Here is a 20,661-nt window from a genome sequence, read left to right on the forward strand (position 1 = left end):
GTAATTTGTTCCATAGATTAATTTTATGCTTTGATAACAAAAACTTAAATGTTTCCTTGAAGCCTTTTGCAATTTTTTGCCTTTTAATTAAGATGGAAACATACCTAAACGCCTGAGTGGTGGCTGTATTATGAAATAATTTGATAATTTCCCATTGAAGTTGTAACTCAGAGTCATACTGAATCTAATACCTTCCTTTAGTGATGCTCTGAATGCCTGTGGAGCCCTTAGCAGGAGCTGGATGTACAAACAGAAATGGGGAATTCACAGAGACTCAGTTGGAGGCTTATGAAACGTCAGCCTTGTCCTCAGTGCAGACGTGACTCGCTCTGAAGGAGTCTTCTGCCTTCCTTTGTTCCTGCATGAAGAATTCATTTTGGCATCTCCCTTTAGGGCTGGTTCCTTTCAGGCCATGATTGCATTAATAATATCAGCTCATGGTGTAACTGATTGAATCCCCTTCATGCTGGGGAAGAATTAAAGCCCAATCTAATTTGTACTCACCCATAATCAGCAAAGCTATGAAGTAAAGGGCACTATTTTCCCTCAACTTTTCTGTATGGATGTATTAATTTTTATACTTCATACTCCTGAAGTAATTAAATGCCCCTAAATGAGGAAATGCTTCATGTAAATGTGATTTCAACACCAAAGATTGAGCTTGTTCCCAGGGAAGAGTTATTTAACTAAAAAGCTGGTTTCATTTCCTAAAAGCAAATGCATTTTGAGGCTGAAATTATTGTTTAATTATTATTAAATTGCTCAGATGCAAAAACTGGATTTCTAGCTGAAGAATAAAAGGACACCTTGGTTTTTGCAAGTGTATACACTGTAATTTTTTTGCATTGTTCATCTTGCTGCCTCCTTAGATCTCTTTGCTTTAGGATTAGCAAGATAACAAACATGTTCAGCTTCTAAAAGATTGGTTTTGGTGATGCCCTTTGAAGTGTTGCAAAATGCAAGCTTAGCCCCAGCTTTACAAGTGAGGCTGCTTCCCACAGCTGAGCTAAACACAAACACACGTGGCAGGTCATGCAGGAGCAGGATTGCTTCTCCCCCGTGGCATTCCCAGGAAATCCCAGAGGACCCAGACATGAACATTTTCCTACCCACACCTTAAAATAATCAGCCTTACAGGCAGGATTTCTGCATTTTTTTCATTTGTTCCTTGGTTTACCAATAGCAGGAATTCCCTCCAAGCTGCCCCACAGAGCAGGCAGAGGCAGCAGCAGAGCCTGGGTGTGAGCTCTGCCACCCCCCATCCTGTAGATGGAGGTTAAACGTTCATTTAAACCTGAAACTTGAGAAGATTCTTTGCATTTCTTCAGCATGATAATTTATTTCCCCCTTTTTTTGGTAATATAACTGATATATCTGATCTTATATATATAACTGATATGTAAATAACTGATGAACTTATATCTAGAATTGATCTTTAGTGAAGCTTTTAACATTTCTGGATTCTGTGGCTCCCTACAATGAGTCCTTCAGGCTAATTGAGTGTCACAGAATATTTTATGAAAATCCTTTCGCTAGGATTTTTCTCCTGAGAAGCTGAGAGGCCTCAGAAATGAAATGTAGACAATAACTATCTGCTGGCTGTGGGATGTGCTCTGGAGATGGTTTACCAAGAGGTGCATCTTGGATTGGTTGCATGTGAATTGTTTTTAATTAATGGCCAATGACAGCCAGCTGTGTTGGACTCTCTGCATCTGCCATGAGATTTTATTATTCATTCCTTTCTTTGCTAGCCTTCTGATGGCTCCTTTCTCTTTCTTTTGTATAGTTCTAATATATAATTTTCTTCTAATATAATATATATCATAAAATAATAAATCAGCCTTCTGAAACATGGAGTCAAGATTCTCATCTCTTCCCTCATCCTGGGGACCCTCAAACACCACCACAAATGGGCACCAAGGAAAATAATCTTTTGGTCACTTGTGGGGATTTTGGTAACTTTCATAATATTTAATTCTTTGTAATGAGTCCCCTAAAGACTGTGTTCATACCCCACTGGGATGGAAGGTATCTCTGCAGCTGGGATCTTCAGCAGATGCTTTGCTGAGCTGTCTTTGAGGTCCTGCCAGCTGAGAAGGCAAAGGAAGAGGAAGGGCTGGACCACATTGAGAAGCAAGAAGTCCTTTGGAGAAGGGTCAGGGGTGGTCCTGGGACACTCCAGAGGCTCAGAGAGCCCCCCTTGCCCTGCTCCCTGAGCTCCTCTCCCGAGGAAGCCCTTGAAGTGAGCAGAGAGAAGGCTCTGCCAGCCTCCTATACCTGAGCCAGAGCAGCTTCCCACCAGGCTGTTCAGAAGCAGGAAAAGTCACCTATGAATGTTAAGCTTAAAAAAGCAGCAGCACTGACGAGTATTTTTGGCATGAACTGAAGAATCCTTTTGTTCCAGCTACAGCCCACATGCTGATTCAGCTCAGCAGCTCTCCTCTTCTGTTCTCTTCCTTTCCCAGGGCTTTCTTAAACTCCACTTCTAGGCCGCTGTTTTCTTCCAGCCTGCTTCAGTAATGTTTGGTAATGATGGCTGATAAAAATATTGGCACATAGTCTCAGCTGGTGGCATAGTCTGTAGGAGCATGCTATCAGTCAGGATATGACTCTTCTTTTTTCTTTTTCTTTTTTTTTTGCTATATTTAATTGATCTCGTCTACAATAAAGCCTTTTGAAAGGCATCATATGGTAAATGGTAATCAGGCTTTTCAATATGAAATGGTTTGAATAAATTTGCTTTGTGGAGTCTATCCAGAGCTAAATTCTGCTGTAATTTGCCACTGAGGCAGTGCCCAGACTGCTCAGCTCTGGCAGGTGAGATGTTCCTGGGACAGAGCAGGAGGTGTCACCCCCACACACTGCACCCAGGCTGACTCGCTGACCTGCAGCCCAGAATAAAGGCAGTTTTAAGTAGAAAGGTTCCTGTCTAATTTCTTCCCACTTAATACTATTTATTTACAAAACTATACATATACAATAGCTGAAACTATAATTTTATTTATACTGAATATACCAGTATTGCATATAGAGCCAGAATCACAACTCACTGCATGCTGAGGTATCCAATACCTTTTCCCCAGTTATTTGTGCCTAAATAAGTGGGAGAAAAAATTTAAAAATTAAGCCAAAAGATTTTTGACAAGAGTATAGGGGAAAGGATAAAGACAATAGTCAGAACATGCTGTAGAAAAAAAGGAGGATACATGTTTAAGAACCCAATCTTGACCAGAATTTAAATATCCTCCCAAATACTCAAAAATTCCCTGGGACAGTCTGTTTTCATCCTCAGGAGTAATTTGTTTGAACAGCACACATGAAGAAGCTGCATCTTTCCTGGCTGGGCTCTGTATAAGAACTGAAGGGGAAAATCCCTAAATTACCAAGGACTGGATCCCTGAAGTGATGAGGTGAGGGCCCTGTGAAGGTTGCTCAGTGCCAGCAGAGCTGATGTTTGCCATAGAGGTGTCCTCAGCCACTGTGTCCAAGAGCATTCACAGAAAACCAGGGTGTGTTATGTATTTATATATTCACACCATCACAGCAGAAAGGAATTTTTAGTGCTAGTTTACCTCACCTGGCCTGGAGCCTCAAGAGAGATGTTTCCTCCATGGCAGGTGGCATCAAAGGAGCTCCAGGGACATTCACTGCATTTCAGGCCCCGAGTGATAATGTTGTGATGTGTTTATTTGATTGCATAATGCAAACCAAAAATCATCTTCTACAAAACTTCAGTCTGTACTTTTTATTTTTCCCATTTTTCTGGCCCTAAACCTGCAAAATTATTTCCAACAATTACCCAAAATGGAACTTTTATTTTTGTTCTTCAGGTTCATTAAGCTCCTTTAGGAGTATACAAAAAGTGTTAAACACCACCATAGATATAGCTGTGATGGGTTTCCTTTTAGTATTCTTATTTCTGATATGGAATATTTTGTATGTTGAATAATGAGCTCTGTTCTGTGGCTGGCAAGATTTGTGTCCATACACTCTCAGCCCAAACCACAATGACAGAGCATTTCCACCACATCCTCCTCTCACTCTGCCACTCAAACCTCTGCTGCTGCTAATTCAGAGTGACTTTTCATGGCCAGTGGCCCTGGAACCACATTGTGCCTCTTCTGCAAGGAGGTAAGTGCTGGGTAATTTCACCACCATCTGAGCCAAAAGCTTAGGGGAGGCTGGCAGAAAGTGTAAAAAACAAAATATCAGCTAAGATCTCAAACAGAAAGGAAGTTATTTTGAAAGCTTGACTAGGACAGTTTCAATGAAGGGGAACGAGAAGTGGCTGTGGAGGTGCTGGAGATCTTCCACTGGCAATTCCTGGGCTCAGCTGCAGCTGCCTGGAAACCTTGGGTGCCTTAAAGCAGAAATTGCTGCTGACTCTCTCTGTGAATTCCCAGAAGCACCACGGAAACCCTTGGGTCGCCCAACTTCTCTGGCTGGGCTGAAGGGCTGCTCTCCATGGGCTTCCAAAGAACCCGAGGGGAAAAAATGAAAATGCTGGTCCAACCTTGGGAATTCAGCTTCTGAGGACTTGTCTATTCCAATTTCCACACCCTGAAGGACATTTCCCCACAGCCTCCTGGATGAATCCATAAAGTCAAAGCTGAGCACTTGCTTTGTGTTGACATGCTGTTGTTGGGGTTTTTATTTTACTTATTTTCTGAAGAAGGATTTATTTTTCTCCTGAAAAATGTTGTGAGGAATTTGAAATGCAGATTTCAACCAGCTGTATTCCTTATCTGATGTCCCTTCACGGCACTGCTGTGCTGTTGTCAGAAATGTATGATCACATCTTGAGGGAAAAAACTGCCAGAGTCTGTTGATTCTGTGGAACTATATTAAAATACTGGAAATTACCTTGGCACTGATGACTGGTTTGTTTGTTTGTTTGTTTTCCTTTTACAAGCTGGAGAAAGGGTAAAGTGGACTGACTGTTTTCTCCTTCTATTGTTTGGAATAGTGACTGACCTTTCTTTGGAATGGGAGATCTAAAAATGGCATTCCCTGCTGGTGACAGGAGGTGTTTGAGATGCAGGCTCCAGCCCAATCCTCTGCTCAGACGTGGGAGTAAGCTATTTCTATTGAGCAGGAAGACAGATTAGATGCAGAATGGCATTAAAGGGAGAGAGTAATGCAGAAGCATCACTGTTGTTTCTTGAATGTAATTTTAAGTAAATGACCTTAAACTGCTCACATGCTTGAAAATAAATCTCTGTTCTGCTTGGGTAGTGTTTCCACAGTGCTTCTTATTTGCAAGTGGATAAGACAGATCCTGGATTTTAATTTCTTTTTTTTTTCTACTTTCTGTCAAGCTAGCAATTCTTTAACAAACAAGGCAGAAGTGGCAATGAAGACATTTTCAGGAGGGGAATGACCTGCCAAGAAGCAGTGGTGGCTGTGCTGGAGCCCTGGGCCTGGGGAGGGCAGTGGCAGGGGCATCCCAGAGCAGCAGGTCCCCTCCCAGCTGTGCCACAGCAGCAGGTGACACACGGGGTGGGCATGGCCACAGCTCTGCTGTTCCCCTTTTGGGCTGCAGGAAGAGGCTTTTCTCCAGAATCACAAGGATTGCATTTATTTTCCAACACCTGGGGCTGTTCTTCTCAGCTGGGAATGCCAGGGGGGTGAGGAGAAAGGCCAGGCCATGGGGAGGGAGCTCACGGTGCCCTCGTCCCTCTCAGATGGGGCAGGAGCACCAGCCACTGCCCAGGGGGAAGGGTGCAGACCAACCCTGTCCCACAGGGTGCCCTCGGGGTCCCCTGTGCTGGCTGGCACCCATCCCAGCAGGGCTGGAAGCAGGAGATGGGACACAGAGCTCCCAGAGCAGCGGGGCAGGCCGGGGATCCATTCCAGCTGGCAGCAGGGCCTGCAGCCCCAGAGCCCCCCAGAGCCCCCCAGAGCCCCCCAGAGCCCCCTGACCCACTGAGCACTGAGCTGTTCCCTGCCCTCCACTTGGACATGCAGGGACAGCAGCACAGCAGGTGCTTGGCAGGGGCTGGAGAGTGTCACTGTCACATTTTCTGAAAAATCTCTTTGCCAGGATTTCTTCTCCTGGGAAGCTGAGAAGCCTCAGAGAAAAAGGAGAACAATATTATCTCATTTGCTTCTCCTGTGTTTTGCTGCTTTGGAATGTGGTTGGAGATTGTTTATCCAACAGGTGAATTGTTTTTACTTAATGACCAGTCATGGTCAGGCTGTGTTGGGACTGGAAGGAGTCATGAGTTTTTCATTATCATTCTTCTTAAACCTTCTGTCTGTATCCTTTCTGTATTCTTTAGTATAGTTTTAGTACAGTATTCTATAATAATATAATGTAATGTAATGTAATGCAATGCAATGTAATGTAATATAATGTAATATAATTTAATATAATCTATATCATAAAATAATAAATTAGCCTTCTAAGAACATGGAATCAGATTCTCATTTCCTCCTTCATCCTGGGGACCCAGCAAATCCCACAGGGGAGGCACCCAGCACATTCTCCATGATGAGCACACCCACAATGTTCTCCAGGAGAGCACAGCCCAGAGCAGCTTAGGGCTCCAGCAGAGAGCAGCACTCCCAGGCAGCAGTACCAGAATATCCTCTAAATGCTTCTCCCCAGTATTTGAGGTTTTAGGTAAAACTACAAGAAAAAAAATAAAATAATCTGTGGAAATAGAAAAAAAAATAAAATAATCGGTGGAAATGAATTAGATGTACAGAAGCAGGGCAATGAATATATTATGATGCATTTGAGGACTCCATTTTTTTTTCTTAAAGGAAAAAAAGAGAACAGGTGGGGAAAGGGAACTGAACTAGATTTCCAGGGGAGGAAGAATTCAGTGATCAGGTTCAGTAGAAATAATTGTCAGCCATACTTTTGGAACTGTCTTAAGAGTTCCATTTATGTATTTTCAAAGTGGATAATTTCAATTCTTCAAATTATTGAGCATAAAATACCTTGACATTTAACTAAATGTTAAGAAGATGGTTAAAAAGAACTTAACTGGATTTCTTTTTTAGTTTGGAGATGAGAAGGCTCAGGAGGGACCTCATTGCTCTATAGAATTACCTGAAAAAAGGTTGTAGCCAGGTGGGGGTTGGTCCCTTCCACCTTGTTCCAAGTGAAAGGATGAGAGGAAATGCCTTAAGTTGCACCAGGAGAGGCTCTGATTAGATATTAGAAAAAAGCCTTTCACTGGAAGAGTGGTCAGGCATTGGAATAATTGCTCAGGAAGGGGGTGAGGTCACTGTCTCTGAAGTGCTCAGGAGCCTCTGGATGTGGCACCCGGGTTTAGGGGTGATGATGGTGGAGCTGGGTTGGTGCTTGGACTTCCTGATCTTGATTCTGTGAATCTGCAGGTACTGTGAAACTAAAATATTCTGTGAATCTGCAGGTACTATGAAACTAAAATATTCTGTTCAGGTTGAAGGCAACTATCAGGCAAGTCTCAAATTGTTTTAGAAACCTGTATGGCCAGCTGAAACAAAATACAAATTTTAGGTCAATATTCTCCCTTAAAGAGAACAGAAGATTACACTCCCATCCCTGTCCTGCTGACAGCTTTAGTGTCCCTATCTCAATAGGGTTTTAGCCCTCCCCAGGGAGCCTCAGCTCTGTTCCCAGTAAGGCCTGGCAGGCTGCAGGAGCTGGGGTGGCCTGAGCTCTGTGTTTGGGGTTTGGTGTGCAGCAGGAGCCCAGCTCAGAGAGCACAGGTGGATCCATCTACCATCCCCTTTTGTGTGAGGAATGCAGAGATGCTGCTGCCTTTAGAAGCCAAGGGATGTTGTCAAACTTCCTGGGGGAATGTGTTATGCAATGAGAGCTGTCTGGGTGCAGGGTGCTGGCAGCAGAGGCAGATGGAAACAGCAGGGAAGGCAGAGAGCAGCTGAGTCAGAGCGGGATCCTGGCTTCCCTGCTCCCTGCTCCTGTCTGTGAGGGTTTGCACAAACCAGAGGTGGAGACTGGCACTGGTTAAAGCACCATTTAAACTTTTCTGCCTCTGGTTTTGAGAAAGGTGGAGGCTGTGCATGAGCTGAGCCTCGGAGGGGACATTTGGCAATGACCTGAGTGCTATTCCTGCTGCTCAGCACAGACTTGAAGTGCTTGCAGCCCATGCAGGGCTCCCACCACCCTTCCTGTCTCCTCATGTGTGTCTGAACTTTTCTGTGCTGTGTTTGTGTCATTTAAACTCAGAGAATTGGGTTCCAGTGGCACTCAGGCTCTGACACACCATGTCAAAAGCAGTTACCAAGCAGGACACAGCCACAAGCTGATGTTTCAGCACTTTGCACCTGCCATGGCTACAGGAGCTGGTGATAACTGAGACATAAAAAGCTTGTTTTTCTCACGATTTTTCAGTTCTTCAGTCAGGATATGTAAATATTCTTAACAAACAGGACTGATTAGGAGTGAAATTTTTAGCAAAATAGAGCACCCATAGTGCTGCAGGCAATCATGAAGCATTAGACACAACAGGTGAGTGATCAGTACATCAGAATAATTTTTTTCTGTGAAAAATTAAAAAAAAATCTACAGATTAAAACTACCCTGATCAGCCAAATAATCCTTAAATCTGACCCCAGAGCAATGGGGTCAGCTGACCCCAGAGAAAAATGACCCCAGCTCCCAGCTCCCCCCCCCAGAGTTTTACACAAATCCCCAATTTATATGTTTTTTTTTCATATTTTTCCCAAGTTTACATTTTTTTTTTTCACCTCCAAGAAACAAAGCAGAAAATATGGTGTTATTGTGGCATTTAAATTTTGTCACAGGAGGAATTTTTACTCGCTGGTTGGCAGATAGCAATGTAACAGCATCATGATACATTGCAATAGATGGCTTTTATTGCTTCTGTTCATCTTCTATATGATATTTTTCTTACTACCTTTGCAGGAGTCAGTCACAGACCCTCAATGTTTATTTCAAGATGAATTAAAATGTTATTCTTTGGAGAATTTTCTGCTTCCCTCTCATGTCAGCTGTGGTGCCTGTTCTCCCTGCTGAAAGGAAGAAAGCTGTGCTGTGAAAATGTTGGATGGAGTTAGTCATTCAAACTGACTTTGCATTTCAAACTTAGACACTCTCATTTCAAAATTTATTTCCAAATATGCTTTAAACCAGATTTTTTTCTTACTTGCAAACATCAGTGGGGTTTTTTGATGTATTTCCTTACCAAAATCCAGTATGAGTTTGTAGTATTTCATTACTGACAAGTAAATAAATAATGCCAATTTGTCAGACATAAGAAATTAAATTAATTTGAAAATAAAATTACAGTGCTTTGAAAAGGCAAATTCTGCATTAAAACCCAAATATTCTGAGTATGTTACATGCAGAAACTTACATTTCAATGCTTTTCACTTTGTAGGACTTTTTTTCCACTGCAAATTCCAGAGGACAAATAAGAAAAATAAAACAGCAACTGCTAGTAGAAAATACTTTGAACAAAAATATTCAGCTGATCTGAACTTCCAGTTTATAATATCAGAAGGTTTATTTGTTTGTTTGCCTTTAAAACCTTTTTTTTTTTTCTCAGTGAAGTTCCTCACACATTCAGTCAAGGAAATTATCTCCAGAAAAACCCTTAACCATCTCCTTACAGTCCATACACAGATTTGACCTGAGCTGGCACCAATGAAAGCCTGTGAGAGCAGTCATTAGTCTTGTACAGTTAATAAATATTCTCATTCTCTGCAGGCTGTTGCAAAGGCACTAATGATTCATGTCTTTTGAATAAAACATGTCACTGCTGTCCATCTTGGATCACAGGTAATTACAGCTGCCATTGTCACCACACAAATACTCTTGTAGGGCAGCTCATGTATTGTGAAGGATGGCTCAGCATCCATGTCAATACTTTCTCTGCAATTTTAAAGCATATCAAATATTAAAATGCAATTAGAGTCATTACAAAGTTTTAGAAGAATGGCTTTCCATTCCCAGTCAATCAGACAGGCTTTGGAAAGTGAAGAATTCCATGAGGTTTGGGCAACTTGAGGTCACAAATTTGGGTTTCAGCAAATATTTTCTCAGTGATAGAAATTATGGCTTTATCTATAGTTTAAAAAAAACCAAAACGCCTAGAAGCTTCAGAAGACTTTGCAAACATTCTGCCCTTGCCACTTCATCCAAGAGGAATTATTTAGAGAAGAAGTTCAATGTGTGGCAATAACAGACTTATGGTTTTCTGGCTCCCTCCCTGAAAATGAGTGCAAGGCCAGTGGTGGAAATTGCAAGAATCAAATTTGGAACCAGAAATTTCACAAGAAACCTGCTAAAGAGCAGCAACCTTTGTACACTGCCTTCCCTTGAACACTGATAATGCACTGGTAATTGTTAGTGAGAATGAGAGGCTTCCCATGGCTGGGCTCGGCCTGGCCAAGCTCCAAATTAAATAATTGTTTATAATTATTTATATAATTGTTAAATAATTGCTGCAGCATCCTTGGCTCCCCTGAGCACAGCTTTGGATGGCCAGGGAAAGGTGAAGGGGACAGCATCCCCATGCCTTGGCTCTGGGGATGAGGCTGAAGCCAGAGGGACTCAGGTTCCAGAGCAGGAGCCCCTGGGGTGCTCAGGCACCTCCTGGCTGTGCCATCCTGTGCTGTGCCATCCACAGCAGCAGAACCAACCCCTCTGAGCTGCTCCTGCACACTGCTCTCCCTGCTGAGGGCCCCAGGCACAGGCACAGGGGTGTCTGAGGGCAGCAGGATGAATAAACCCACTCCTGAAGGCAGCAGGACAAACCCACTCCTGAGAGCAGCAGGATGAACCCACTCCTGAGGGCAGCAGGATGAACAAACCCACTCCTGAGGGCAGCAGGATGAATGAACCCACTCCTGAGGGCAGCAGGATGAATAAACCCACTCCTGAGGGCAGTAGGATGAATAAGCCCACTCCTGAGGGCAGCAGATGAACCCACTCCTGAGGGCAGCAGGACAAACCCACTCCTGAGGGCAGCAGATGAACCCACTCCTGAGGGCAGCAGGATGAATAAACCCACTCCTGAAGGCAGCAGGACAAACCCACTCCTGAAGGCAGCAGGACAAACCCACTCCTGAGGGCAGCAGATGAACGCACGCCTGGCCGAGTGCGCGGATCCGCGCTGGCATCGCACGCGAGGCTGGGCCCTGCCGGGGTGGCTGCTGCCCTCTGCCCCTGGCCCTGCCAGGGTGGCCCTGGGCTCACAGGGCTCTCCCCAGCCTGGAGTGGCAGGGCTGTGCCCGAGGCTCTGTCTGGAGCTGCTTCTTGTTGACCTCCAGGGAAGGGGGATCAGCCACTCTGTGAAAACTCAGCCCCGGGACTCGCTGCAATTTCTTGCATTTTCATGCTTTATGAAACCTAAACTCCTTCCTGAGGCAATTCCCACACAGGAGACAGTGAAGATCGAGCTGAAGATGTCAAATGCTGTGTGAGCCAGGAACCGAGTTAGTGCAGTCAGAGGAAGAAGATGACCTTCGTTGTCTGTGCCATTAGGCCACTATTGAATTTCTATTCCTGTACTATATTTTTTCACCCAGTCAATTAACAGAAACAGGCAGGCCCTGATTTCTCATGCTTTTAAAATATTCACAGGCCTGTGACACTTGGTTTTCAACAGCTACATGAAGAGGGTGGCCTGTAGGTGTGATATGTACCACCTGAAGTTCATTCCAAGCCCATCCAGTATGCAGTGGCAGCTTTAGGTTTTGCCATGGAGCAGCCTCACAGGACACAGGAAAAGAAAGTGGGAAAATGATGAAGTTTGACAGTGACTAAAAGTTTTAGCTAACCCCTTTCTTTGGAACTAAAGAGCCATTAATCACAGCTGGATATGGATTTATGTAGTGCTCAGCAGTGACCATGAAGGAAATAATGCTGACCCTCCTGAAAAGGATAAAAATAAAAAATTACAAGGTTAAGGATCCTCTCTGAAGTGCTCAGGGGATCTTGCAGCTCCTTGGCCCTATCAGTCACTGGGAGAGCGCTGCTGCCCTGGGTGCTGCTGCTCCCACCAGCTTTTCTTTCCCTGGGAATGGGGGTGGGCTGGAGATTGGGTGCTTCAGCAGCCGTGTCCTGACAGCTCCAGTGCAGCTCCGGTGCAGGTCCAGTGCAGCTCAAGTGCCAGCTGTAATTCCAGCTCAGTGGAGCTGCACTGCTCAGCTCCAGCTCACTGCCAGCTCCAGTGACAGCTCCATTTCCAGTTCCAGTGCAGCTCCACTGACAGCTCCAGTGCCAGCTGTAATTCCAGCTCCAGTGCAGCTCCAGTGCAGCTCCAGGGCACCACTCCCCTGCTGCTCCACTCCCCTGGGGCTCACCCAACACACACAAAAGTGCCTTCATGCTCAGAGTTTTTTTTTCCATGATTTCTCTTACCTTGTATTTTACAGACATTTTTTACATTTAGGAGGTTTTAGCAAGGACAAAATAGCCAGGCTCTGCCTTTGACCAGGCTCCAGTGCTGTCCCTGCACTCCAGGCTGGTGTTTTCACAGGTACAGCATGTGCAGGGCCCTGCTGCTGGTGCTTCAAAGGGCCCAGCCTGGGAGATAAATGAAACCTCTCATCAGTGATAATCATCCTCATCCTTAGGAAACCCAGTGAAAGTTGAGGGCATGTGGAACCTGAGTGTGATGAATTGGGGGAAAAGTTTGTGTCAGCTAATTAAAATCACTTACCCTGGAACAGGACTGCTGTGATAAGTTAACAGTTGATTTAAAACCATATCACAATTCTCTGGGTTTGATGCATGAATTTAGTAGAGACAGCTTGGAAAACTAGTTAATTAGATTCTCTTTCTACCTCCTGAGTACTTCCACCCTCTTTTGCCATCAAAGGCTTTATGTATATTGGACAATTAAACCAAAAATTAACTGTTGTTACATAATCTCTGTCGGCATTTTTATAGAAGTCAAAGTATATTCCAGCTTATTCTGTCAAACTCAAACCCAGCTAATTCCAGTAAACTAATTTCCAGAAAGCATCCAAATAGGGAGCAGTGATAACATCTCATTGGTAATGCTGTTGTTTGGGGGTTTGAATTTTAAAGTGAACATTAATTTAAGGTGATTACATGTTCATACATTTTTCATTTTTAAAATAGATTACTATTGCTAACATCAAAAAATAATAACATTTCTGTTGCTTACAGACTCATCCAGCAACACTTTATTTTGCAGCCTTACAAAGGGGGAAAAAAAGCCTCAGCTTTACACAAATACCCAGATAGACTTGCATTTTGCACTGAATGAAACACTTTTCCTGAGAGGAATCTGTGGTTCTGCAACAGTGATTATTTCACCTTGGTGTTTTCAAAAGGTGCTGTGGAAAATGTTAAGAACATAAAGTACCACTTAAACCTTGAATGACCTCATTTGGCTAACTCGAATTCTGAAATTATATTTTGCTGCTATGGTCCTCTTTTCAGTCTCTAATTCAGCTGAGACTGCTCAGACATTATGAATTCACACCAATATATTTCACAGACCAACTTTGCTACCAGGCTTTTAGAGCAGCTGCCTTTTTACAACCTGTTTATGCCTGCTGTGTTTGGATTGAACACAAAACATTTGGATGGGGAGATTCCACTGCCCTTATGGCAAGGACAAAAGACTCATTTCTGCTCTTGGTCCATCCTGGTGCTCTGCCTGCAGAGAAAAACCTCCAGGCTCTCACACAGCTACACAGACTGATGGGTGATGGGTGCCTTGAGGGCAATTAATGTTTTTTTTTAATAATGCCCTGCTGTTTTCATAGAAGAAAACTTAGATTCTTCAATAGACACCAGTGAGTGCAGACATCTGCTTGAAGTAAAGTAGGTAAGGCCTTTCTGCACTGAGATGTTGATAGGCAGAAGAGTCTGAGAGGTTTGGTCTGAAAATGAAAGAGAAATCTGCTTTTTCTCCTCAGACACACACTGCACTGCCTTTCAGTAAAGTTTTTGACAGAGATAAACTCTGGCACATGACCTGTATTTCAAACTTAGGTATAAGGTAGTTTTGTGAGAATCCAGGCCTTCCCTGAATCCAGGGAAAAATGATCCCAGCTACTGTCTCCAGAGCTCCAGTGGCTGATTTTGAATGTGAGATTAAAATGTCTCCAGAAGTGGGAGAGAAATGTTTATGAGAGCAAATATCCAGAACAAAAATGAAACTGTGTCACGGGACATAAAGCCAAAAGGCTGGGAAAGGCAGGTGTTCTGCAGTATAGTGTTCATTAACTTCTGGAAAATAGAAATTAAAATTATAAACCCAATCTAAAATGCTGTGAGTAGAAATGTCAGGCATGGCAGATCCCCTGCCACCCCCTCCAGGCAGTGTGCATCCAGAGGGGGTGGATCTGCATGGGGACGCTGGAGCTGTCCCCAGTGCTGACCAGAACCCTCTCCATGCCCCCAAAGCAGCAGCGGCCAAGCCCCCTGCCCCTCTCCCTGCCAGTGTTTGCTGTGTGCCCTGCAAGGACTCATTAACACAGAGCTAATGATGTCAGGCTCGTAGTAGAAAATCTGAGTGGTCAAGTAATGTCAAAATTAATTTGTTCCTTTATATGATTCATCAGATGAATCACCAGACCTTTCAATTTACAATTCACCTCTATGATTTATTTTGGTTTTGTCACAGTGCTGTTAAAGACACTCCTGCTCCCTGCACACACCAAGCTAAAAAAACCACATTACAAAAGCCTCAGCTGTTAAGTAGTAGCGTGTTGATAAAATGACTGGGGAGAGCAGATGGGTTCCCACCACTGTGCATGTTGGCCCAGGGCTCCTGGTAAATATAGAAGAGAGATTTCTGTCATCCTGTCGGGGTATTTATATGTGCCAGTCACCATCCTATCAAGGGCAGAGTAGTATTAACATTCTCCCCCAGCGTGGTTTTTCTTGATCGCTGAAAATCTTTGCTGTGGCATGCCAAAAATGTCATGTAAAATGTTAGATGGTAAATAGCTTAAATAAATGGAGGGTAGTGACCCACCCAGACACAAAACTCTTGTCCTCTCTACCTTCCTTCTGCCAAGAGAGAAATCTGAGCTTCTGAGGGCTTACCTTCAGATATGGTGTTTATTGGAGAATAAGGGGAATGGCAGAAGGAACTACTGCTGTAGAGAAAATAAACTGGAAGTTTTTATTCATTAAACAATCACATAAATACCATTTTAAAACCAGATATTCAGCAATATTCCCTTTCACCGTAACCTTTTAGCCCTCATAATATCTATGACCAGGTAACAGCCAATGTAAGAGGTCAGCAGAGGTCAGCAAGGAGAGCTAAAACTGCTGCAGCAACAAGGACAGGCCACAGAGCACCCACAGCTCATGAGAGATTTTTCTTTTAATTAAAAAAAAAAAAGAAAAAAAATCACTGTGCACGTCCTCATCTCAACACTTAATCATATTACTTTCAAGTTTGCAAACATCCAAAATCCCCAGAGACAAAAATAAGGAGTCATAGACTTTTCAGAAGAAAAATCTCAAACAAGAAAAGACACAGGTGCCTTCCTGTGCTCTATTCTATGGAATGCACAGAGACCTGAATTTATACAAGGCTAAAATAATAAAGACTGAGCTCTAGAGCTGCTCCTAGAGCCTTCTGCAAGAGCTCCAAGAGCTTTGCTCCCAGCTGGGCAGTGGAGCAGTGCTGGAGCACGGGGACACCAGAGCAGGCCCTGCCAGCCCAGCCCTGCCAGGGGCAATCCCTGGAATTCCTGTTCCTCAGACATAATCAGGATTTAGATCCTGCCCAGTGTCCTGCTGGCAGCAGCAGCACTGCTGGCTCAGGGAGCACAGCCCCAAACCGAGGTGGCACTGCCACCACCACACCTGGGGGTGCCCTTTGGGGCTGGCAATGGCCCCTTCAGAGCTTTGGGGCACAGGGATGGGTTTTAATTGTGTTTGGCACAGGGATGGCCCAGTGCTCCTCCCAGGGGAGCCATGGTGCCTGGCAGGGACAGCGTGCCCGGGGCTGTGGGGAGGGAAGGGGCAGCCCCTGGGTCAGGGGTGGCAGCAGGGAGGCCCTGGGGAGCTGGGCAGGGTGCTGGGTGCCAGGGCCCGGGCTGAGGGGCAGGAGGGGCAGGACAGTGAGCCAAGCACTGCAGGGCTGGCCCTGCTGTGCCCCAGTGACCCTGGGCTGGCTCTGCACACCCTGCCCGTGGTGGGACATGGACTGGGGTAAATGCTGGAGCCACCTCACCCTGCAGGAGCAGGGGGTCACAGTGCTGCCAACTCCTCTTTGGGGCCATGGCTGGGGTCACTGTAAATCAGATTACAGAGACTGGAGGTTTAACAAGCCATCTGTGGGTTTTATTTTGCCCTGCCTGCCTTCTCCTCCCTCTGAAGGAAGCTGCTCTCCTGGCCCTGGGCTTCCCTTCCCACTCCTCCTCTGTGCAGCAACTTTGTCCTGCTCACAGCAAACTCCAGAAGGGCCTTTTTATTTACTGACTCCTGAAAGTAATTTCTCGGGACTTTTACTCTCTTGGTATCTTTTGTGTTGGTGTTATAATGAGCAGGAAAATAAATCCTCTTGGGTACAGGAAGATTTTTCAACAAAGCCTGATAACCCTTGTATATGTAAGCATTGGATTCTTTTTTGAACAGGAAGACCTATAAACTATTTTCAATTTTGATGACAGGCATGTATAAAATCAGTGGCCCCTTATCATTTCAGGACTTCACTCTGCTGCACCTTCTTCCTAGGGCAAATGTTTATGAAATAAGCTTATCCTTATCTTCTGGAACAGGCTTGCTTGTTGCAGGAATCTACTTCCTTTGCTTTTGATGACATCTTTCCATTGCCCTAATGGAGAAACACAACTTCTGAAAGTTTGTAACCTACTCAGGCGTGGCGTCTCTGAGAATCCACTTAATTCCTTCCCTCTTTTTATTTTTTTCTTTTTTAAACTTATTATAACTTTGCTGTAGTCTGGTCTGATATTATATAAACCTGCCTGAAAGGACAATGGGATTAGAAAACTTTCCTTAGCTGCAAGCCTGAATACCACTCAATTTTTCCTAGCTATTGCTCAGTAAGAATGTTTTCCAGCTTGAATTTGCCATGCTGCCTTCCTCTGGGATTCAAAAGCATCTGCTGGTTTCTACAAGTGAAACACAGGTGCATCAGCACACCCACATCTCCCCTCCTCTGAGAAAAACACTTTTCAACAAAACAAAATACCAACGAGACAAAACCAACCCCAATCAGGCAGGAAAAGGGAGGAGTCTTGTCCAGGCAATAGAACATGAGTCTGTTCCTCTCCCCCACCACCCATGTACCCTGAAAATAAACCCAGAGTGTTTCTAAAGAGGATACTTGCACTGCAGTGGAAGAATTTGTGCTGTTTTGAGCCTATGCAATGAAAAACCCTTCTCATAAAACTGTTTGCCAAGGGAGGACCAGAAAAATGTTGGATTGATGTAAAGCACATGATACAAAAGTGCCAGTGACACTGAGATAGTGCAGTGCCAGCCCCTCAAAGGTGATTTCACCTGGATCTGCAGCAGGGGCTGCCTGAGCAGCAGGGAGGCTGTGGGAGAGATTTGGGAGCAGCTGTGTAATGACAGCCTGGGAATGCCTGGAAGCTGCTGTCCCCAGAGAATTGTTATCCATCTTCACAGCTGCTACAGCACATTCTAACTTCCCAAAGGAAAATGCTTATGGTCCCAAGTGGCAAAGAACTGTTGAATATCATTTATCTGTCTGTGTTTTTATCTACCTGTCAAGGTGAGGGAGCAGACATGCCCATTGCTTATGGAAACATGAGAATCCCTTTTGTCCTTTGTAAAAATGACAGTTCCATTCAAAGGAGGGTGTGCTGTCCCCCAGAACAACTCTCAGCTCATTGAAAGGTAAAACACAAGAGGCTGAGGGATCTGGTGTGGAAGGAGAGCCCAGGGTGGGCATGGCAGCAGTAACAGGGGCAGGGAGGGAGCCCATGCCAGCCTGTGCCTGCCAGCAGGGCTGAGCTGCCTGCAAGGGCTCCTGAGGCTGGAACCCCTGGGACTCTCAAAGCTGCTGCTCTAACACATGAGATCACTTGTGCCAGCAAAGCAATGGGTCAGACCCACTGATGCAGCCCCAGGGGGAGGCAGAAATCCCTGCAGCCTCACCAGCGCCCTGTGCTCAGAGATGGCACTGACCCCTCACAGCATTTCAGAGCAATCATGTCCATGAACAATGCTCTATCTAGAGCTAGTCCAGCACTTGGAAAGCAAACCCTCCCTGTGAGTGCCCAGAGAAGGGCACAGGCTAAGAGCAGGAAGGGCAGGGTGCTCAGCCCTGACCCTGTGCCAGGCTGGCACAGCCTCACACCACTGAAGGCATCGCTTGGGACACGCAGGAGCCAGAGCTGAAGCTGTGAGCAAGCAGAGCTCAGCAAAGTGTGTCAGCCCTTCATGAGACTGACTGGCTCTCAAAAGACACAGCATTTTGTTGTAAACATGCTTAAACTGAAAGCTGAATTCAGTATTTCTTGATCCATTATAAGTGAATCTGCTCAGACAGAAGTTTTATGAAACTAATTACCTACTATCTCTACTGGAAGTAAATATTGAAGGCAAGAACAATAAACATGGGCTGAAGTGTGCTATGCAAATAATGTGTATAATTACCAGTTAAACCCATGCAGTCTGTTAATCACTATGTGGGTTTAGATGGTATTCACAGCAAAGCAAAGGCAATATGACAGCAGAAGACTCTCTGTGGTTTTTTTTCTCTCATTGCAAATAACACTTCATGAAGAAATATATTAACGTGTCTGTATCCTGTGTCTCAATATTGCAACATGAATAATGAGAAAATGTCTTCTTTACCAAATCCCAGCTGCTTTAATCTTCCCAGAGACTGCTTTTCTAAGAGTACAGAGTGAGGCTTGGGTCACTTGTACAATGCATAAAGCAGAGAGGCTTTTCAGAAGCAGTGGGCTTTAAAGAAACTCTAATCCTACCAATGATAACAAAGTGGAGGCAGTTCTGAGTGCTTCTTAAAACCCTAATGGGTTTATTATTTGTTTTCATAGAAAAAAAAAAAAGATGAAGAATAGAGCTGAAGGAAAAAAAATGTAAAAAGTGAAGATAATCTGAGAAGTACCTTCATAAAAGCATTGCTCTGTAGAAGAGACAAATGCAAGATATCCCTGGTCTATTAGGGTTAAATCTGGAAAGTGATCTGAGGTGAGCAGGGAGATTCTGCATTGGGAAAGCCAGAAGGGCAAGGCCTGTGTGTGCTGAGTTGGGGCAGCTCTGAGCTGTCAGAAGTGCTGACTGTCCAAAGTTTGTGGGGATTCTTTCTTGGAGGAAATATTTAGAAAAGGGATTCAAATAATCTTTTCCTTTTTTTCCTTTCCTTTTCTTTTCTTTTTCTTCTTTTTCTTCTTTGTCTTTCTCCATCCCTTTTCCTGATGGGAAATGTTTTTAGAGCTGCTCAAGATCCTGGCATATATTTCCTACCTCCTCTTGTTCCAGGAGGTTTGGCTCAGCTCTTGACCTCTTCTCAGAAGGGCTGTGATTTCAGTTTCTCTCTTGACAACAGCAGAGTTAAATAAGCAAATCCTCCTCCCTAGCCAGTGCCCCACACTTTGGGCTGCAGCTCTGTTTCATGGCTGTGCAGCAGCTCCTGGGCAAGCAGCACAGCTGGGATATTTTGGGCAGCCCAGGGTTCCTGCTGGGGGGCTGGAGCCCCTTCCCCAGTGTGGAGGGGAGCTGGGATGCTGGGCCTGGGTCCTGCCTTCAGCCCCTCTGGCAGCTCCTAAAAATATCCCAAAGGAGACAAGGGGCTAATGCTGCTGGCTTGTGAGCTGGAAAGATGCATTATTCATGGTGTGCAGAGACAGCAGAGGGAGAGAAGATGCCTGGCAAAGCCCCCAGAATGGCTTATTTACCCCTGAGTAAAAACTTAGGTTTGTTGAGTAGACTCCATAAATTTAGGAGGGCTTCTGAAATGTCCAGATGTTCCTGAGCAGATGAATAATGTTCTCTTTCTGAAAGCTTACTGAATCTTTTATCATTTTATGCACTATTTGCATGGGCAGGTCTTCTGAAGGAATAGCAGTAAATAGCAACCTCTGGTACTGCCAAAGGTACCCAGCCAGGGAGGAGAGCCAGGGACTTCCACTAAACCCAAGGATGTCCTAAGGGTGGCTGGAGTGAAGACCACTGTTAAACAGCCAGAAAATAAACTTTAAATGAATGAGTTAGACCTGTCTTAGGAGCCTGAATGTAGCTGTGCTGTGAGAGGGTGGTTGAGCAGCAGAGAGAGGTGTTGATCTCTTGGGCAGCCAGGCCTCCAAGCAGGATCCTGGAGTTAAGGCAGAAATTGAGTCAGCTGTCTCTGTTGAACAGATTCCACTTTCTTGTCAGTTTGGGAATAGTTTCTTCTCCATGGTAATCCTTCAGCAATGCAGCTCCACTTAGACCAGTTTAGACTGGAGGCAAAAGATTTCCCAATGAGAGCTCTGCCAGCAGAGTGGGACAGCAGGACCAGATTTGTACCTTTACCTGGTTTATTTTCTGCAGGGTTTGCACTCTCATCTGGTTAGGCTCTCTCTTGTGAGAGTCCCTGAGTGCTTGAACCAGAAAATGTCACCAACCCTGCACTGCTGGTAGGACTGGGCTGCCTCTTGGGCAGTGTCTCTCTGTGTTTATTGTGTTAGCTGGGTTTATTGTCTCTGCATAAAGCAGCCTTGCCTCTCCTCTGTCCGTGG

General features: G+C 44.7%; 1 long non-coding RNA gene across 1 annotated transcript in view; it reads left to right on the forward strand.

Annotated features, from left to right (window-relative positions):
* The window catches only part of LOC139598205 (uncharacterized), a 141,938-nt gene extending 136,019 nt beyond the window's left edge, over positions 1–5,919 (forward strand). Inside the window, exon 3 of the long non-coding RNA XR_011681824.1 lies at positions 202–5,919. This is a non-coding gene — a long non-coding RNA (uncharacterized lncRNA). The remainder of the gene's footprint in view (positions 1–201) is intronic.
* Positions 5,920–20,661: the final 14,742 nt, after the last annotated feature.

This window comes from Agelaius tricolor, unplaced genomic scaffold (genome assembly GCF_023055355.1).
Source record: "Agelaius tricolor isolate 1412-34295 unplaced genomic scaffold, bAgeTri1.0.p SCAF_19, whole genome shotgun sequence".
Classification (NCBI taxonomy): Eukaryota; Metazoa; Chordata; class Aves; order Passeriformes; family Icteridae; genus Agelaius; species Agelaius tricolor.